Here is a 20,389-nt window from a genome sequence, read left to right as displayed (position 1 = left end):
ACCATGCTTGTTTGAGGGATCTTACTTACTTTCCAAACATTAGCAGGGCACATGTCCAGAATTTCTGGTTCTGAGAATTCATATAGATCTTTATCAAAAACTACTCCTTTACCATAGCTGAAGCTCATATGTGGTTTAATATCCTTAATAGGATCAATTTCTGCAATCTTCATGCCACAAAGCATGTGAGCTTGAGTATCTGATTTTGCATTAATCAAAACAGATTGCTTACCGTATCTACTAATATCCTTACTTTTAATTAAACCAACTTTTTTTTGTATAAATTTACTAATCTTATAATAGTTATAATTATCTATCTTTCCAGATGCAATTATCCATGTTGGGGGCTTGGGGGGGTTCTTACTTCTGGAAGTCTATGCTCTATTTCTTTTTCCATCCATTCTTCTGGTTTATATACCTCTAGGTGTCTTGGTGCTTTATCACATAAAGCCCCAGAAATCAAACAATTGTCAATTTTTATGCTCTCTAAATTTTTATTTGCTTCTAAAGCAATCTCAAAACTTGAAAATGATACCCAAGCTTCCCAAAAGCCTTTACTACCATTAAGCTCCATTAAAATTTCTTTGATTGCTCCAAATCTACAGAAGGCTTCATGAATTATGTCATAGCTACAACCAATTGGTATGTTTTTTAAGTGGAGAATTTTCAGATTTTTTGTTGGATCTGGTAATGAGCCAGAACCAGAGAGTAAAGTATTACGGTTATTATAAGCATCATTTTCCACCAGTGCTGATAAATTGTCTTTAACAACACTGGTCAAAGAAGTATTGTTGGAGGAATCCTTTTTATTGCCGAGGTTGTCAACAGAGCTTTCCCTATTTAAACAAGCAGAAGTCGTCAACGGTGTCTGGGGTTCGCCATTTGATCCAGGGGTACGGGGAATATTAAGTTTACTCATTAGTTATTTTTTCAGGGGGAGGGAAGGGGTCATAATAACAATGAAAAAAAAAAAAAAAACAATGGAAAAAAATATAGTTTAAGGGAGAGAAAAAATTAAGACTGTCTGAAATTCCAAAGAAGACACCGTTAGAAAGGCTTTGTGGAGATTGGTGTCTATCAGCATGCCTAGATAAACCAGTCGTTGGGACGGCTGCAGAGAGGACTTCTCGAGGTTTACCACGATCCCCAGATCTTGGCAAAGACCTAGAAGCCTGTCTCGGTGCCGAAGAAGGGTCGACTCCGAGTCTGCTAGGATCAGCCAGTCGCCCAGATAACGAAGGAGACGAATGCCGTTCCTGTGCGCCCAAGATGAAATCAGGGTGAACACTCTGGTGAACACCTGAGAAGCTGTGGAGAGACCGAAACACAGCACCTTGAACTGGTAGATCTTGTCGTCTAGGCAGAATCTCAAGTACTTCCTGGAAGACGGATGGATTGGGATCTGGAAGTACGCGTCCTTTAGATCCAGTGTGCACATGAAGTCTAGAGGTCTCACCGCAAGTCTGACCGTGTCCGCTGTCTCCATGCTGAACAGAGTTTGCTTGACAAACCCGTTCAGAGCCAAGAGGTCGATGACAGGTCTCCAGCCTCCAAACGCCTTCTTTACAAGAAAGAGTCGACTGACGAAGCCTGGGGAGCCGTCGACGACCTCCTGGAGAGCACCCTTCTTGAGCATGGTCTCGACTTCCGCCCAAAGGGCCAGCCCCTTTGCCGATCCCGTGGCATAGGAGCTTAACGACACTGGATTCGCTGTCAGGGGAGGTTGAGATGTTATGAACGGGACGCGATAGCCTTGGCCGATCACTGAAACCGTCCAAGCATCGGCCCCGCGTTGCTGCAACCTGTGCACGCAACGTTGAAGGCATCCCCCCACAGGTGGACACGCGGGGGGACGGCCACTCCTAGGGTTTGCGGCCGCGGCCGCTCACTCTAGGAGTTTTGCCTCCCCTGGATGACTTACCGCCCCTCTTGACCTTGGCTGGAAAGGGCTGGGGCTTAGACACCACTTTCTTAGCTGCCGGTGCCTGCTTCGGTGCCTTACGAGGCTGCTGCTGCTGTTGCTGCGGAGCTGGAGGCTTATAGGGCCAAGCTGTAAGGGCCCTATGGAGGAGGGAGTCCGTGCTAGATTTCCTCCACCTCTCAGCCGTTCGCTCCATATCCTGTGGCTCCAACAGATTCTCCCCAAGGAGGGAAGCATGTCTGAGCCTACAAACATCCACGGCGGGGACCTTCGGGTGGAACCTCTCGGTCACCGCATCGCGCCGCTTCAACACCGAGTTGGCCCACAGGGTGGTGACCTGGTGCGCCAGGAACTCGATGGAGCGGGTGCCCGAGAGTAAGAAGGTCTCCAGGGCCTTTCTATTGGTCTCCTTAGACAAGTCCTCGGAGCGCAATAGGATGCCCAGAGTTCCTAGCCATATATCCAGCCACGAAGTGGCCTGCATGGCACACTTCGCGACCTTCTCATGGCTCAGGATCTCCGACGCCGAGAACGACACCTGCCGGGCGGAGAGCTTCTCGAGGGGAACTCCCTTAGCCAGCTCTTCTACGGAGTGATGGAGAGGAAGAGCGAGACTAGACTCACCCAAGATCTCAAAATACCTCCTCTGCTGGAGACGAGGAGGTGGGATGAGTTTGTTCCCGGCAGAGGAACGACTGGAGGAGGCAAGAATCGCGAGCTGGGCATTGGCTCTGGCTCTGGCACTCTTCAATCCCCGAGACCAGGGCAGAGCCGCACTGGTCTTAGGGGCCTTCTGAACATCGAACACTTGGTCCAGGACCGTGTCCTTGCCTTCTCGGGGAGCGATCACGGGATCCATGAACCCATTGAGTTGCCTCATCAGGCTCAGGACCTGCCAGAAGACATGTTCAGATTCCTGCTGGTCTCCTCCTTGCGGGCTGGCAGCTAAGTCTCCCGTCCCCGGAATCTCTTCCTGGGGCGAAGCGTGGACGTTCTCCCGGGGAGCAGCGGGTTCCTGGCGAATCCTTGAAGACGATTTCGGGATGGTCTTGGAGTCCTTGGTTTCCCTCCTGGGAGGGATACAGGATCCCAACAAAGAGGTTCGGAGAGCCCCTTCCGCGCGAGACGATTCTCCTCCATGAAGAGAAGGCTCCCCCCTTGGTGCCGAGGGGGAGACTATCACCTCACTAGACTCACCCGAGGACGGAAAAGCCTCGTCCACGGGAGAAGGAGAAAACGCCTGCGAAGGGGATGGGGCCTTCCCGACAGACCTCTTAGGAACCAACTTCTTCCTGGGGCAAGTCACCACGAAGTCCACTCCTTTCTTTCTCTTCAGCGGAGGTGAGGCAGTCATTGGCTTGTTCCCCTGATCGGCGAGTGCTGGCTTCATAACCCTCACTAATGCCCGCATCAGAGGACCAAACCAAGTCTGTCGCTCCAGGGACACAGAGTCCGAAATCCCCGCTGGAGGGAAGGGGATCGGGCGATCCTTCGGAGTGGACACCACTGGACCTGCCTGAAAAGGAAAAGGGGAAGAAAGATGCACTGACCTCTCTGAAGTGTCTTTCCTGTCCTGCACAAGGGTTCTGCGCTTTGGTGGAGGCGATCCTGAGCGAGGTCTGGTGACACGCGTTCCTGCTGCTGTTACGGGCTGCGAAATTCGGCGTGAACGGTGGTCGCGCGGAAGCGCAGGCAAGCGGGCGCGCAGGCGAGTGGGCGCGAGGGCGTACAGGCGAACGAGCGCGTGGGTGAGCCGGTGAACGAATGCGTTGGCGCGTCGGCGAGCGAACGCGTTGTCGCGCGGGCGAGCGAGAACGCTGCGAAGAAAAAGCAGAAAAAGATTAAAGGCTGTCAACGAGGACGATGGCCAGACACGTCTGTTCATCGCCAGAGCCAAAAGTGAAGTGAAGCAAATCACCGGTGTGTGGGGGGGGAGGGGTAGCAAGCTATCCCTTCCTCTACCCCCACTAACTAGCGCGGGATTAATTAACCCTCGTTAAAAACTATTGGCTCGTCATTTCAGCTACGCTAAAAGGTAAACCCAATGTAAATAGCGTGGTTTGTATTTCGGTTACGGAACAAAGCTTGTTTTATTCAGAGGCAAACTTCGTGAAAATAAAGTTTTAATTAACAGAATTTGTGAATGAGTGATAAATCTTATTGGTCATTGGGACATTTTCTCAATCCATATGAAATAACACTTCAGTTGAAGCATTAAGTGTTAAGAGGAATGCTATATCAATATCCAACAGAAGGATGGTTAATGCTAACAATTCAGAACCTAAGCTCTAGCAGTTGAGTTATAACTTTACAATATAATGGTCAAAGTAATTCTATAAGTGTTATCTCACTCGTTTCCATCGTTTCCATTGGCCACCTAGAATCTGACATAAAAAAAGATTAAATCACTAAAAAGATGAGATCATAAGTGGAATGAAACTTAACCGATTCACAGCAGTCTCCTATTGAAAAAACATGCTAGAGCTAATACCAAGCACAAACATTGAAGTAAACAGTTTGGAAGTAACTCAACTCACATCTTTACTACAGTACATATACGCAACAGTACTAATAAGTATGTTTATCCCAAAAACATCTATTATGCACTAAACATCAAGTCACAAATCACAAAACTATAAACAAATAAGATACAAATGTGTATAAAAAAAATTAAACTTACTCCATCAAAAATCTGTCGCACTAAGTTTTCTGAATAAGAGAAGCTTGGAGATTCAAACACTGCAGCAGGTAAAGCAAGAACTTCTTTGAGGTATTCTGAGAAACGACTAAGAGCAAGGTGTCCATTGCTGTCTGATATTTGAGAAAATACATCTGAAAAATATACATAAAATCGTATCACTTTCCAGTGAAATAATGTACTGTACACATACAACAGAAAATGTCTGTCCCTGTAGCCTAATCAACTTCATTCACTAAAAAAATCAATTATTTTATAAGAAAATGTCAGCTATAAACCATTTAACAACAACAACAATTACTTTTATAAATATTAAGACAATACAGTATTATTATTGCAAAATAATTAAATTTGAACTCTATAAAGTGCAAATGAATAGTTCCCATGCTATAACCTCACAAATTTCACAATCGTCAAGAACTATCTACTACTACAGCTTCTGTGAATAATGTGAAGTCCTTATGATACAAAAAAGGTACTTGTTTTCTAGTTTTAACATGTCACCTCGATCAAGCAGTTATTCTACATGAGGGAGGTGATCATCTTAAAATGAATCTGTACTGTTCTCTAGGGAGTTAAGTTTAAATCAGAAAACTATACAAAGCTGGTATATTGGTTGAAGAAATAAATTTGAATAACAAATCTGTCTTTTCCTACAACAAGAATGTTACAACAGTTAATAAAAACTTACAACGAAGCTTGTCAAGGGGCTTGCTGTTGCAGAGTGTGGCTAGAGCTACTTTGACACTGAAAACCTGCAGCTTTCCCTCATCCTCACTGGAAAGATGAACAAGCACAACTAATAAGTAACCTAATAAGTTTTTAAAAAGTTTGCATGACTCTATTAGTTAATTTTCTTTGTCAATGCAAACTGCTTATGTACCACTTAGCTCTTGTTAGTCAATCTTTATGTAAAACATTTACATAAATTCCAGTCACAAAATCTAAGAACTTGATGTAAGATCTGACTGGTAAAATTCAAATTACAATAACTAATAGCACCTGGTTAGGTGCTACAATAAAACAGACCTTCCTTTATTTCATTAATATCATAAGTAGTCTGGTATAATTTTTTCAAAGCAAGTTGAACATCAAAATTCTTCTAAAAGTTGTACATAATTACATGGTAAAGCCTTATATAGTGTATCAACAAAATTAAAATTACATGACAATAAAAATTACTGCATAGACATGTACAGTAACAAGACTATTCCTCATCTTATCACAAACTTATTTCTTTTACATAGCCCATTTGTGAATCTGTGTAAATGACCGGCACATCAATCAAAACTGAATGAAGAAAAAGAAGACCAGTAAACTGCTATTAGGTAAGCACATGTTATAATTTCTATAGATCTCCAATAGCTAACCTCCTCTCCCTACTGCGTATCTTGACTATTTAACAGATCACATTCACGCCTGCCTAACCTCCAAATCACTTTACATTCTGTCAGGATTGTCTTTTAAGGAAGTGTTTGATTATTTTGTGCACTTCTGAGGCACAGAACATTCAGTAAAATTCAATCCAGTGGAATGTTTTTTTCTCTCCACTTTGGAGCAACAACCTTCAACTTTGTGTTAGTTTACATGAAAATATCATCAAATCAATTTCTTTTTCCAGTAATTTTTCTATGACCTTATTTAATTTTGATATCTCAGTCTTCAACATCAGTTAGGTTTTGCAAACAATTAAATCAAGGTTGTATGGTTCAACTAATATTAGTGTTTTTCAAAGTATCACCGATGCTTTGATTATTACATTTTGATCTTTTATATTTTGTGGTTTTACAAGTCAGATTTAAGGCTAGTTTGCTAAGTTAGGTTACTCCAGTTACTTATAATATTCAATTTCGTATATAGAAGGAGAACAATTATTTGAGTAATTTTGTTTTCTGTATTTTTTTACTCTTTACCATTCTTAATGGAAAATCAATGCTTTCATTGGTTTTAACCAAAACAAATGTTTGTTCCTATGGTATACAAACAGCAATTGAATGCTTAACAAGGTAATGTAGTTAGTTACCAGCGGGTGAAGCAAGGATGATGTCCCACCCAACCACCTGTCACATAATAGCCACTTTTGTCATTGGCCGTGGCAGGAGCAGACATACAGTACAGCCTAATTACTCTCTCAACTATTGGGTCTTTTATTACATAATTTTAGGAGAAGTGTTGGCATTTTATCTTTTATAGTGAGTGTCCTCACTTGCAAGTGGATGCGTACCGAAATGTGAAAATACGGTGCAATGAATTTTGTTACATACAACCTTCAGAACCTTATGTGTAGTGTACTTATGTGGAGGGTGACTGTAAGTGGACCCCATCCTTCAGGTTGTTGCTCTTGCTCTTCCAATCAGGAAAACAATGAATTCAGAGTACTGTATCTTACATTGTGGTAGTTTCTCTGCCTCTGGTGGGAGGTACCCATTTGGACTGAGTTTCAACTGTATCTGTTCCCCGGCTGGTAATCCCTATTCTGCAGTGTTACAGTGTTCCCAGTGCTCGTCTTGCGACAAAATCTCAGTGTACTACTTTATGTTTCAGCAGTGAAAGCTCTAGTAACTACCTCCTCAGAGGAAATGCAGTCATTATCAGTCACCCAGACCATGACTCCATGGTGAAGAAAGAATAGTTGGCAAGAGGAAGGAGAATTCCCCCTATCTCATCCTCTACCAATCTCTTCTCCCTCTCCCATTCCCTTTGTTGGAAATTTTTTCCTTGAGCAGTGCTACTTGAGGAGGACTAGACACTTATGCGAGTGTCACAGCCTTCTCATTAACCCAGCAAGAGCCACAAGGAAATGTCCAGACCCTGTTTCTTCTGGTTTTTAGAGGCTGTTTGCTTGCAGATGTGACTTTGGTCAGTGAGTGTCTCGGCCATCTAAAGTAAGAACTCACAAGCCTAACCCTGTTAGTAGCCTTCTGGTCTAGCTGTCAGAATACTTGGAGCTGAAGGTGAGTCTGGAGGTATTGGATCCTTTGGACCCCTCTTCCTTGGGTCTTGAAGTAACAACACAGTAGCTGTGTAGCCATCCTAGCTTCCTCAAGGGAATTGGTATGCATTTAGTCTAAGATAATATGTTTGGCATAATCTTGGGGAGAGGGTAGAATGACTAGCTCTTCTACTCCTTTCTTGTTCCTTTCTCGAGGGTATGCAGCAGCTATAATAGATACAATCTGGATGGACATCTAGTTAAGATAACATGTTTGGCATTATCTTGGGGAGAGGGTAGAATGACTAGCTCTTCGTCCTCTTTCTTGTTCCTCTCTCGAGAGGATGCAGCAGCTGCAATAGTTACAATCTGGATGGACATCTGATGTTGATGAGTTACACGATGGAGCACAAATAATGAATATAAAACATCTTAAAATCAGTAACAGTATTAAAATATATCTGTCATATAAAAACTATGAAGAGACTTATGTCACCCTGTTTAACACTTAAAATATTTGCTGCAAGTTAGAACTTCTGATGTTCCACGAATTCAACTGCCCGATTAGGATAATTATCCCACAATCTGTAACAGCTGGAATAAAACTTTTAGAATATTTTGAAGTACTGAGCCTTATGATGGAAAAGACAGGACTGTAAGAAATAATTGCATGTTATATTCAACTCTACAGAAAGAGAGGATCCATTTAGAACACCTGTCTTTTTTTTATAAATCAAGGTACTGTTTATGATCAGCTCTCTACAGAAAAGGAGGATCCATGTAGAACCCATGTGACATTTCTCAAAATCAAGGTATTTTTCATGATCAACTCTCTACAAAAAGGGAGGATCCATTCTGGGTAGATCTGAATGGAAAGAAGGACCAGAATTCTGAAAAATATTATGCAACATGCATAAAGAAATTAACTAAATGATAATGCAAGAGATTAATCAAGATCACGAATAAGAACAGAGACGTGTTAAAGACTGCTTCTGCTTTACTCTCAGTTTAAAAAGAAACAGGCAAGCGGAAAGAGACGTAGCTGTGGCATGCGTGAACATGCGTATTGTATGCAGAGAGGTATGCAAAGTAGCACGGCAACTAGGCACAGTGTAAAAACGCCATTAGGGAGATTGCTTTTCTAGGTGCTATTAATAGCTTTCTTTTAAGGCACTAGTGACCATAGCCATAACACCTTCTACCTTCCTTTGAATATCTGTTCGGAGGTTCTTGGAGTTACCTTCCTTACTTCCGTACAAAATCAGGAAGAATGACATGTCCAGGGAAGAAAAGAACCCCCCAGTTTGGTTCTAGGGAATTTGTTCCTACCAAAGGGAAAGGCTTCCTATTCTAAAGGATGAAATGTATGATGGACCCAACCTTAAAAGTAATTTCTATTTTTCCTAGGTTTACAAACCCGAGTCCTTCAAATAAATTAAATTTCTCACCTCAACCATCCTTGTCAGTCCTATGCCTAAGGACAAAAGTGGCTATTCTGAGACAGGCAGGTGGGCGAGGTTAGTACAAACTTATTATCTTTTGAAATGCACATTCAATTGGTACCTATCAGGAAGCTCCATTATTAACTGTTTTAACAATGAACGAACATGAGTAGAGTACAATCACTGTTTGATATCAAGAGATTTCATAGATTTTGGAACCGCTAAATCACAAGCAGGTACTTTTCAAAATCACAAGTCACCAACATTCGGGGTATAAGACATCAACCTGGTACTTTGTCAGCTTAAAACACAATAAAAAGATTAGTTTTTTCTACTTCACAACTAACTGAAATTATTTCAAAAATGAAAAAAAAATTCTATAAACACCAACTTAATTTAACATAATAAAAATCATCTTGTGCAGATCTCTGTTTTAAGATGATCATAGTACAGTACTTGTATTTTAGGAATCACTAGTTTAATTTCGTTGTAAGGGGTGTCACATACAGTATGCCTAGTGCAACACTCTGTAATTGGTATTGATGGTTCTGTGCAGTACAATACATTATAGTAGTGCCCTTTATTTTTCATGGGCTCCCATCCATCTTTTTGCACCTAGATGTTCAACTTTTGAAACTTTCCTTGCTTCAATTTTCACCCAAAGTTAAATCTTTTAACTAGGTATTATAAGATTTTGAGAATAAGACTTGGTGGCTTTTTTCGAACTACTTTATCTTATTAATATCAGTCATTCTATTTTCATCTCAAAAGATGTCTTCACTATTTGTCAAATTTTAGTCTCAATTTTACTTCCAAATATTAGAAATTATGCACTTGTTATCTAGTTTTCTTGCAAAATATTCATTACTGGCTCAAGATGAAGCTGTCAACATACAAGGAAAGCATGAAATGAAAATGGTGTTAAAAGAGAAATATTGTCGTTTTCCACTTAGAACTTAATAAGGAACCCTAGTATTTAGAGCTAAAATCATGCTCAGTGCATACCGTAATTGTTTTTATAAAGCCAACATAGAAGATATCTAGATGTTTAAGAAAAGAGATGGCTACTTTAGAAATAATAGTTCTTATTTACGTTACAGTGAATATCTGTCATCTTTGTAGTGATTTACCTATTTTTCAATTTTGGGGAGCTAACACTATCTGCATATCTTCATTTTTAAAATGCAAAACAGAATCCCCCACTACACAGGTAAAATAGAGTCACTGACATAATGTGCTTGTTTGAGTAGCTCTATCAAAACTAATTATCTGTTGGATTTAAATAAATCCTAACATCACATGTACACTATTAATGATGTAAATCAAACATAAATAATAGAGATCAAAAGTATTACTGAAAACAAGAAACCATGATTATACAATAAATACAAAAAATACCAATACTATTTGTCAATGTGCTTCCAGTTAAATTTCTCTACTTCACCAAAAACCACAATGAACACACAAGGAAGGATCTTCTGAATCCAGGGCAGAACCCTACCCACAACAATAAAAAGCTGATCTTCCTTAACCTGTCATATGCAGAAAGCAGCCAGTTGAGAAGAACAGAGGTTGATGAGTCTATTGTAATGTGTTTGCCAGCTGGGAGCCTTTTGTTTAAGCTGTGGTACAGAGTTGATATCAGGGTCTCTAAACGCGATACCTGTTACAGAGAGGCATACAAATAGGGGTTAGGTATGGGTTGATAATCACCACTGCTTGGGGGTAAACTTTCATGAAATAGTCATTTCACGGCAAAAAAAAAAAATCTATTTATTCTAAACAGTACCGAGAAACAGATTAGAAATTTTCTATTGTGCAAAGACTGATGGAAACAAATCATATTGGTTTAAAGGCTATGATGTTACACAACAATCTACCAGCAAAATAGGTTAAGGTTTCAATAATACTGTGCATTATCTACAGATTTCACTCCCACTATTGCCAATATGTCCAATGACTATTTACTTATAAAATAGAAGTTTCTTTATAATCAGGATTGATTATATACTGTCTACATTTATGTTTGATGATGTGAAAATAAACACTATAAATAATTTTTGATTTTAACTGCAAGGTACATTTCATCACTTTGAACATATCAAAGTCATATTTATGTTTTTCAAATCACAATAGTGCTACCTTTTCTTCAAGAGCCAGATCAAACACTTCAATGTTGTTTCCTATTGAAACTACATATTATGGATTTTCAAAATTTGGGATTTTTTTTCTGCTTCCGTTTTCCCTAACTTTTAGAAAGTGGGAATATATTTCTTTTTCGTTAAGCCCCACTGGTTTTTCTAGCTTCTATCAAGCCTAGTCTATGCAAGGACATTACATCATCTGTCCCTTAAGCTCTTGTATTCTTTAGACAGCAGGATATTTCTTAACACACTACATGCCTTCGTTTATATTCTTTTGTCTTGGATGTGAAATAATAAATCTTAGAGCTTAAAATAGATTACAAGTAAAACTCTGATTTGATGGATCATTATTTGAGAGAGAGGAAAAATAATTAGAGTAGATTAAAAGATGAATGGGAAATGGGAAAGCAGATTGAAAGAGAACAAAATAGGGCCGGATGGGGAAGTGAAATAAGGTCTTAAGAGAATGAGTGTGAATGGTGATTGAAAAAAAAAAGCAAAAGAAGGAAAAAGTGTGAAAAGGTATTAAAAGTAAGAGAGGAAAGCGAGTGAATGGATTTTCATCAGCTCTTGTTCTGTTTGCACGGAGGGAGTTCCATCTCATATTCTTGTTAAGGAATCTCAGTTGCTTCTGGGCATGAGGTCTAAAGATTTAGGATCAAGGACATAATGTACAGCAGCCACTTCCATGTTTCCCTCATGAAAGTTGAGCAATCTGCAACTGTCCATATAAAGGATGCAGCTCTCTTAACTTGCAGATGAATATTCTGAGTAAAGTCAATTGACGTCATGCATAAAAAAAAGTTATTGACACAGTAGTGGGACAATATGATGTTAAATCTGTCTTGACAGAAGGTATAGTGACCACATCTTTAGCTGTCATGGTATCTTGCTGCTGAACGAGGTGATCCAGTCAATCTGTCTCCACATATCTTGCTAAGTCATAAACACCAGGTGTTTTGAAATGATGGTCCTTGATAGGGAAAATACAGTCATTCAATCACATTCAGGCAAGCAAATTGCACACACAGCATGAGTGGCAGTGATCAATAGTCATTTATTTTTTTATTTTTTTCATAAAAATTAATTATCATATTGATATATGAACTATTTGAGGACTAGAAAATATCACAAAAGGAGACTATCCCCCAAAAAGTTTATCAAGAAGAAAAAGCAATTTTTTTTTTATTCAATTAAAAATAAAAAATATTTTTATTTTACTTTACTATACCAAAACTAAATCTCCACAATTTTAGGTAAAAAAATATCTAGCATTAAAAAAAAAGGTTCTCAAGTTGAAAAAAATCTTTGAACGGGAAAAAAAAAGTTTCCAAACCCAAAGCATATGTCAAAATTGGTATTCTTTGCACTGGATTGGAGTAGAGAATTTGTGTCATATGCCCCAGCTCTGTGATCTTGCAAGCCATTCAGCAGCCAAGCTCTATGTCAAATAAATTTCATAAAGATGAGTCCTGCTTTCTAGCCTTACAACAGTTCCTGGCGGGTCACTCATTGGTATTGACGAGTGACAACACAAATTTTAGGGGAAAATCCCACAGTTGTACTACTCAGTAAAATGACAAATTCGAAGATAATTTGTATTTTTCCTAACCATACAAACCTTAGCTATTTACATTGGGTTTACCTTTTAGCGCAGCTGAAATGGCGAGCCATTAGAATTTAACAAGGGTATATTACCCCCGCACTAGTTAGCGGGGGGGTAGGGGAGTGGTAGCTAGCTACCCCTCCCTCCCTCACACACAGATGAATGCTCACTTTCACTTAGAGGTAGGACTTGTCTTGGGGGACAGGGCTGGCGGGCAAATATGTGTAAATAGCTAAGGTTTGTATGGTTAGGAAAAATACAAATTATCTTCAAATTTGTCATTTGTTCCGTAACCGAAATACAAACTACGCTATTTACATTGGGTGACTTACCCCTTAGGTAGGGTGGAAAGTCCCCAGCCATACTGGCTTTGGCTTTACCAGGGGACTCAGAATCCGAGTGAGTCGCACTCGAGAAAAGGAGTCCCTGCACCTCACAAGTTCCTTGCTCCGCAAGGAACCGTGTGGCCTACGTAAGCTTGTGTGTGAAGGAAGAAATGTGACCCGTCCTAGGCAGTTGACCTGGAGTTCCAGAAGGAACTCTGGGTTAGGACGTTCCCAATACCACCTCGTCAGGGTATGGGGGACGCGACAGTATTGACTCAATACTCGGAACACAAGGAAGCATGGTTTACCTGCAGAGGTTCGAGGTCAGCTATACAGAGACCAGGATGCTGCTTCCCCGTAGAGGGGATGATGAAGAAAGAAATAAGGGCCAGACATACTTCTTTCGTTCATGCAGACTAAAACCTGATAACAATGCCCTCAACCTTCTGCTACCTGTCCAAAAAGGAGCCTGAGGTTAGAACAGCTGTTGTGTAGCCACCACAGAGCGATAGAAAACGTATCGAGACTCCTGTGGGTCACGCCCTGCAGGAAGCGGGCTGCGAAGGTCATTAGACGCTTCCAGACTCCAGCTTGTAGCACCTGCGTTACAGAGTAGTATTTCTCGAAGGCGAGGGACGTTGCGATGTATCCAACATCGTGCTGTAGGGCGACGTGACGGGGGAGGGTCTGGAGACAGGTCGAGATGAATGTCCTTGAGTCCGGGCTGAAGAGGTATACTGGTGACTCTCGCCCGTGTCCTCCTTGTGCTCCCAAATTGGCTGCAACTGAGGACAAACTGCAGCTGTTCCCAAAGCTAACCTCTCGATTCCTTTACTGGCAAGAAAAAGAAGGTCTTGGGACATCGGATACAGAATGGAGACTCGAAATCTTGAAGGAATTGGACCGAAGGGCCGGGACCCCCAGATTCTGAGTCTAGCCAACAACTCAGGAGCGAACCTGAATGTTGCCTTCCCCTCTTCCTTAGAAAGGGCGGAGTCGTACGAGACCAAGAAGATTGCTTACACACTGGCCGTGGCCAGAGTGAGCAGGAGACCCAAGGCGGAATAAAATCCGAGGCCTGTCGTAAAGGGTCTTGAGAAGATCTCTTAAGGGACTAAAAAGTCCGAGCCATGCTCCAAGTTGGAGGTCTTCCTCCGACTAGGACAGGGACGATCGTAGCTTCGCATGAGCGAGGAAAGATCCAGCGGGCAGGAAAAAGTTATTCCTTTAAGCCTGAAGGTCAGGGAAAGGCTGAGCGACAGGCTTCATTGCCGAGAGCGGAAAGGAGTTTCCTCCCGCTGAAAGGCAATAAGACCGTTATTGCTGGAGAAGAGGCCTCAAGGGAAGAGGTATATCTCCCACGGCACCAACCACCGAAGACTCTTCACTTTGCCTGGAAGACCCCTGCGGATGACTATCGCAGATAACGCGACCTCCGTACCGCGACTGTAGCGGGTCGTCTCTTCTTGAGGAGGAGGCGTAGTGTCTCTAGGCATGAAGCCGAAGCGACGCCCTGGTTTGGGAGAGATGTTGCAGTGTGGTTGTTTGAGTAGTCTGCGCCGTGGGAGAAGCTCTCCCGGGAGTTCCGTCAGGGGAAGCAGAGGGTCCAGAAACCGTTCTGCGCATAGTCACAGTGGAGCTCTCCCATTGAAAGGTTGACAGACAACCTGGTCTTGTTGAGACCCTTTGTCCACAGACAAAAAGGAGGGAAGACGCAGGCGTCGAAGTTGTCCCACCATCACCGGAATGCATCTTGCCAGAGTCTCGGGGTCTGAGACTGGGGGGAAGAACAGCGGAAGCTTGAGGTTCCAAGCTGTCGCGATCAGGTCCCCCAGACCAGGACTTGCTGGTTACTCAAGGCCAAAGACCCCCAGGTACACTCTCTCTACGAGGCTCTGCTCGGATAGTCGGAGAGAACATTCCTCTGCCTGGAATGAGAGAGCCGATGGTGGTATTGAGAGTATCTCAATCATCCCGGTATCTCTACTGCAAGATGTGAAGGTGTGAAAATGCGTCCCCTGCTGGTTAGAACACGCCAGAATCATGAAGTCGACGCGCACAGAGCGACTCGGCAGGAGCTGTAGGATCTGTAGAGGGGCCAGACTACGGCCCCTAAGCCTGCCTGAATGATGGAGAGGTATCCTTCAGGTCTTGACCATAGGCCTGGACCGGAACATGCCCCCCCCCCCCCCCCCATTTTCTTTGACGAGTCCGAGAACAGCATCAAGAATGTGGGGAAAGGACGAGAATACAGTATCCACTACCATCAAGAGGTTCCATAGGTCAACACCCATTGCAGGTCTAATAGTTCCGCTGGTCCCATAGGGGCCAGGAAGTCCGGTTAATCGTTGCCTGAAACCACCGGTACTTGGACCGCCCCACATGGAACTTATCCTGAGGCGACCGTTCGGACTATAGACGGGTCAATGAGGAAAGGAGAATTAGGAAACGTTCCAAGGTAGGGCTGAAAGCTCTGCTTGACTGAGAACAGGTACTGCGACTCTCCTCAGTCTTGCCACAGTCAACTGAAAGGAAGGCTCGGAGGATGTGGCAACAGAATCTGGCGTCCCCAGGTGGTCACCCATCCAAGTACCGACCAGAACCGACGTTGCTTAACCTCGCTGGACGGACGAGAAGCGGGGTTTCCAACGTGGTAAGGCCGTTGACTCAATATCATGGCCAGATACTCCAGATGTTGAGGCAGAAGAAAAGAAGGCTCCAAGCAAAATACCATGAACTCATACTCATGGTAAGCATCCGGAAGCTTGTCCCGGCGCTGAAGAAGGTCGAACCCGAGCCTACCGGAGTTTGACCAGCCCTCCAAAAAGCAAAGGAGGCGGAAGCCTGCACCTGAGCGGCCATGAGGAAAGCAGGGAGAGTTCTCTGGGGAAAAAAACCTGCTATGCCACGGCGGGATCGCCACACTGCATCATAAGCAGGAATACTTGCAGTCTAGGCTGAATTCCACGAGCTCCCTGGAAGATGGATGGAATGGAAACTGAAAGTACCCGTCCTTCCGATCCAGGGTTTAAGGAGTCCTGTCGCCTCGTTACCAGTCTGATCGATTCTGCTGTTCTACGCTGGCCGAAGTTTGTTCGATAAACTTGATCAGGGCTGAGAGGTCGACTACGGAACTCCCCTCTCAGATCCTTCCTTACAAGAAAGGATTGACTGAAGAGGCCGGGGAGGAAGCCGTCGATGATCCTATGGAGGACCTTCGCCTAAGGTATGGATCATTCTGCCCAACCGGGCAACTCTTGCCGACGCTATGGCATAGAGGTTCAGAGACACTGAATTCGCTGACAGAGACGGCAGGCGCGATATCCTTGGCTGATCACAGAGATCGTGCGGGAATGGGCATCAGGAAGCTGTCATCCGGATGAGTAACCTTAAGCATCCTCCCAGCGTGAAACCTGCAATCCTAGAGTTCGTGAACTCTGCCGGTCCCTTTAGGACTATGGCCCCCAGGGGGAGCCTCCCGTGCTATCTGTTCCTGACAGGAGGAAACTGCAATTGGACACCTTGTCTCAGTTGTCGTAGCCGATAACTTAGGCCGACGTGGTTGAAAGAAAAAGGCGCTGGAGCCCTGCAGAGTCTGGAAGAAAGCGCCTTGGAGGAGTGAAAACGGAAGTCGATTTCCTACGCACAGCCGCTGTCTAAGTCTCTGTCCTTGGGCACAAACAAACTCTTCTCAAGGATGGAAGGGTGTCTGAGGTTGTCGACATCCACAGATGAAACACCCGAAGGAAGCCCTCAGTCAGCGCGTCCAGATGGTACAACATCGAGCTTGTCCGCAAGTTAGATACTTAACGACGAAACGCCAAGGTGCCTGAGCCCGAGAGGAGGAAAGTACCCATGATCTTCCTGTAGCTTCCTTGAACCAAACCTCGGGCCGTAACCGAGGAGGGAAAGGACCTGGTAAGCCCCCAGAGGAAGGGGTAAGCAGTCACTCCTTGGCCGATGGAGAAATCTCGAACGGAAAGCCCCCCGCCAAAAATCCTTCCAGGGAATGACGGGGAAGGGCTAACCCAGGTTCTGGAAAGAGGAGTGTTGCTCACACCTCCCTGAAGTTTCTTCCTATTCTTGCAAGTGCCATGCTCTGCGTTTACGGGGTGAGGCCGTGTTCTGGAAATACGCTCCAGAAGAACTCGCCAGGCTGGCCATGCTGCGAAAACCCCAATGGGAATCGTGGTCGCAATCGCCCTGGAGCTCGCGCGATGGTAATTCAAAGATTTGCGCGTGGGCAGGAACGCAAACGAAGGTGAGCGAAGGAGCGCAGAAGGAGGGCGAGCGTGGTAGGAAGGGCGAGAGCTGGTGGTTGGCAAGCAATAATCCATAGACGAGCAATGGATACTGCAAGAATTATGCCGACGTTCATGCGAAGAAACACTGTAGGTTCGAGCGACGGAACACCGTAGGTTCGCGCGACGGAACACCGTAGGTTCGCGCGACGGAACACTGTCCGTCCGCGCCATGGAATACTGTTGGTTCGCGCGCGGGCGAACATTGGAGAGCATGTGCGCGGACGCGCATGAGCGTAGACGTGCAGGCACGTGGGCGTGCGGACGCGCGGGCGCGCAGGCGAACGGTCGCGCGGGCGCGCAGGCAAACGGTCGCGCGGGCGCGCAGGCAAACGGTCGCGCGGGCGCGCAGGCAAACGGTCGCGCGGGCGCGCAGGCGAGCGGTCGCGAGGGTGGGCAGGTGAATGAGCGCGAGTCCGAGGCGGCGAACGCAAGCGTTAGCGCGATGGCGAGGAAACGCGCTGCCGCGTGGGCGAGGAAGACCGCTGGCGATGTGGATCAACAGGCCATCGGTGGTGAGCTGGTGAGCGCTGACGCGCAGGTGGGCGATGGCGCGTCGGCAAGCGACGGCGCGTTGGCGAGCGGTGGTGCGTTAACAAAACGCTAGCGAGCAGATGAAGAATCGCGCAGGTGCGTAGGCGATTGCCAACGCGAGAGAGACTAGCGATGGTTAGCGCGCATCACGCTAACAGAAGGCGCGCAGGTGCATCAGGAAGGTGAGCGCTGAAGCCAGCTGTTAATCAGGCGATCCTAGACGGTTAGAAAACCGTTGGCGCCCATTGGTGTGTGGCAAAGAAGGGCGCGCAGGCAGATCGATGGCGATCGTTGACGCGTAGGAGATCGCTGGCGAGCAGGTGAACGTTGACACGTCTAAGGTCGCTGGTGAGCTGATGATCGCTGACGAGCAGAAGGCAACGCGTGGAAGCCTGCGCATAGAAGAAGAGTCCTTGACCCAGACCTGAACCGAAGTTCTAGATCGCGAGGGCGAACGTGGGCGAACATGGGCGCACAGAGCGCATAACAGGAACCAACAGGAACAGCAGGGATGATCATCATGAGAGCGCTGACGAACAGGAGAGCGCTGACGACCAGGAAGCGCTGATGAGCAGGAGAGTGCCTGTGCGCTAACACTGAGCAGGAGCAGGAGAGAACACAGCAGAAGGGCGTGCAGGGGAACCCTGACACGCAAGGGAAGAACCCCCGTGGGAGGCAACCCTTTGCCCCGAAGGGAACGTTGTCCGTCGGGAGACAGATGTCCATCGGAAGACCGTTGCCTGTCCGCCGGGAGACTGATGTCCGTTGGAAGACCGTTGTCCGTCGGGAAGACCGTTGCCCGTCGGAAGACGAGATCAGACTGCTGTCCATCTGCACCAAGGCGGAAGATCAAGAAGAAGGAGTTGTAGGCTGCAAACGGAGATTCAAAAAGGCGCTTCTTAGCACCCTTATAGGGAGATGAGAGGCCCTTACAACGAGGCGGACGGTAGGCCTTACGGCGAAGGAGGCCAACAGCAACAGCAGCAGAAGAATCCTCCGAAGAGGAGTCTCTATGAGTGTACTCTCTCGTGAACGAAAGAGAAACACTTCGTAGAAGAGACTGGTCAGCCAGTGACCTAAAAGGAGCAATCCTCCGAAGAGGGGCTCCTGCAGTTGCCCAGCCCCTTGACCAAAACTGCAGGTGTGACCGCTCAGCACCAAGAGCATAGTCGCACGAAAAAAAGGCAAGAGAAGAACCCCCCAAAAGGGGAAAAAACTCAAGCCTGGACAGGAAAAACTTCCCTCGGAAGGAAAGTTACCCACCCAAGGAGGCAAGCCTCCTGAGAGTTCTAAAATGAACTGGAGAGCTGTCAATCATCACGGGGAGTACTTCCAGTAGAAGGAGACACGCCCCTGACGAAAATACAAGGGGGGAGGCAGCAACAGCCGAATCCCCAGGCCTCAACAAGACAGCTCACACCGTTGCCATATTACAGAAACGAACTAGATCGGTAACTGTAAAAAAATAAAACAAAAATCTTCAGTACACATTCATTCCCCCGGGAAGGCTCCGAAGAGGAATCCCGAGGGAAAGGAAACAAGAATTACACAACAGGCACGTGCCCTCACAACCACTTACACTCACGGAAGGAGAGCTGTAACCAAAACAGAATTATAACAATTATAATTATGAAACTATGTAATTATGTAATTTAAAAATGAATGAACACTAAAGAAAGAACGAAAACCCCGAAAGGAATTAACAACTACAATTAGATTCATAAACTAATTGAGACAAAACGTACGGCGTAGCAACACCCCCACACGGAAAGGAAGCTACAAGGGCGTAGTAACACGTAGTAAAATGGTGAACGACCTCAAGAGAGAGAGAGAGAAAAAGACCGAAGTCAAACTCGATCGCAACCCATAAAATTATGCCGTGGTGGCCTAACTGCCGAGGACTCCACGGAGATATCGTACACTACACACACAACTCTGAAAAGGAAACTTACTGATTTCTATACTCAAATATATATACAAACATGAAAACATGTTTACACATATATTGAGTAAAAGAAAAGTAAGCGATTAAGTAAAGACAAAACAAACAATGGCTGCCAAGAGAGGACCAAGACAGAGACGTCTGTCCCAGTCCGAGCCAAAAGTGAAAGTGAGCATTCATCTATGTGTGAGGGGGGGGGGAGGGGTAGCTAGCTACCACTCCCCTACACCCCCCCCCCCCTAACTAGCGCGGGGGTAATACACCCTCGTTAAATTCTAATGGCTCGCCATTTCAGCTGCACTAAAAGGTAAACCCAATGTAAATAGCGTGGTTTGTATTTCGGTTACGGAACAAAAAAAAAGTTGGACAGCAAGAAAGAAGACAAGAAGCTAGAGCATAAAAAATGCTGCAAACACCCTCATGTAATGACTACACTGCATGAGGTGCACTGACTGCCCTACCCATGAAAGGTGAGGTAACTATTAATTCAGTAAAAGTGAAAAAAAATATTACTGGCTTAGAAAAGTCATGTCTCAGTTTAAG

General features: G+C 44.8%; 1 protein-coding gene and 1 pseudogene across 10 annotated transcripts in view; both read right to left on the bottom strand.

Annotated features, from left to right (window-relative positions):
• LOC137629559 (dystrobrevin beta-like) overlaps positions 1 to 20,389 on the bottom strand; it is a 517,572-nt gene that overhangs the window by 297,039 nt on the left and 200,144 nt on the right. The window lies entirely within an intron of this gene.
• On the bottom strand, positions 15,618 to 15,736 carry LOC137629867 (5S ribosomal RNA; annotated as a pseudogene).

This window comes from Palaemon carinicauda, chromosome 37 (assembly GCF_036898095.1).
Source record: "Palaemon carinicauda isolate YSFRI2023 chromosome 37, ASM3689809v2, whole genome shotgun sequence".
Lineage (NCBI taxonomy): Eukaryota > Metazoa > Arthropoda > Malacostraca > Decapoda > Palaemonidae > Palaemon > Palaemon carinicauda.
Note: the sequence above shows the minus strand (reverse complement) of the source record. Positions and strands in the feature narration are given on the sequence as shown.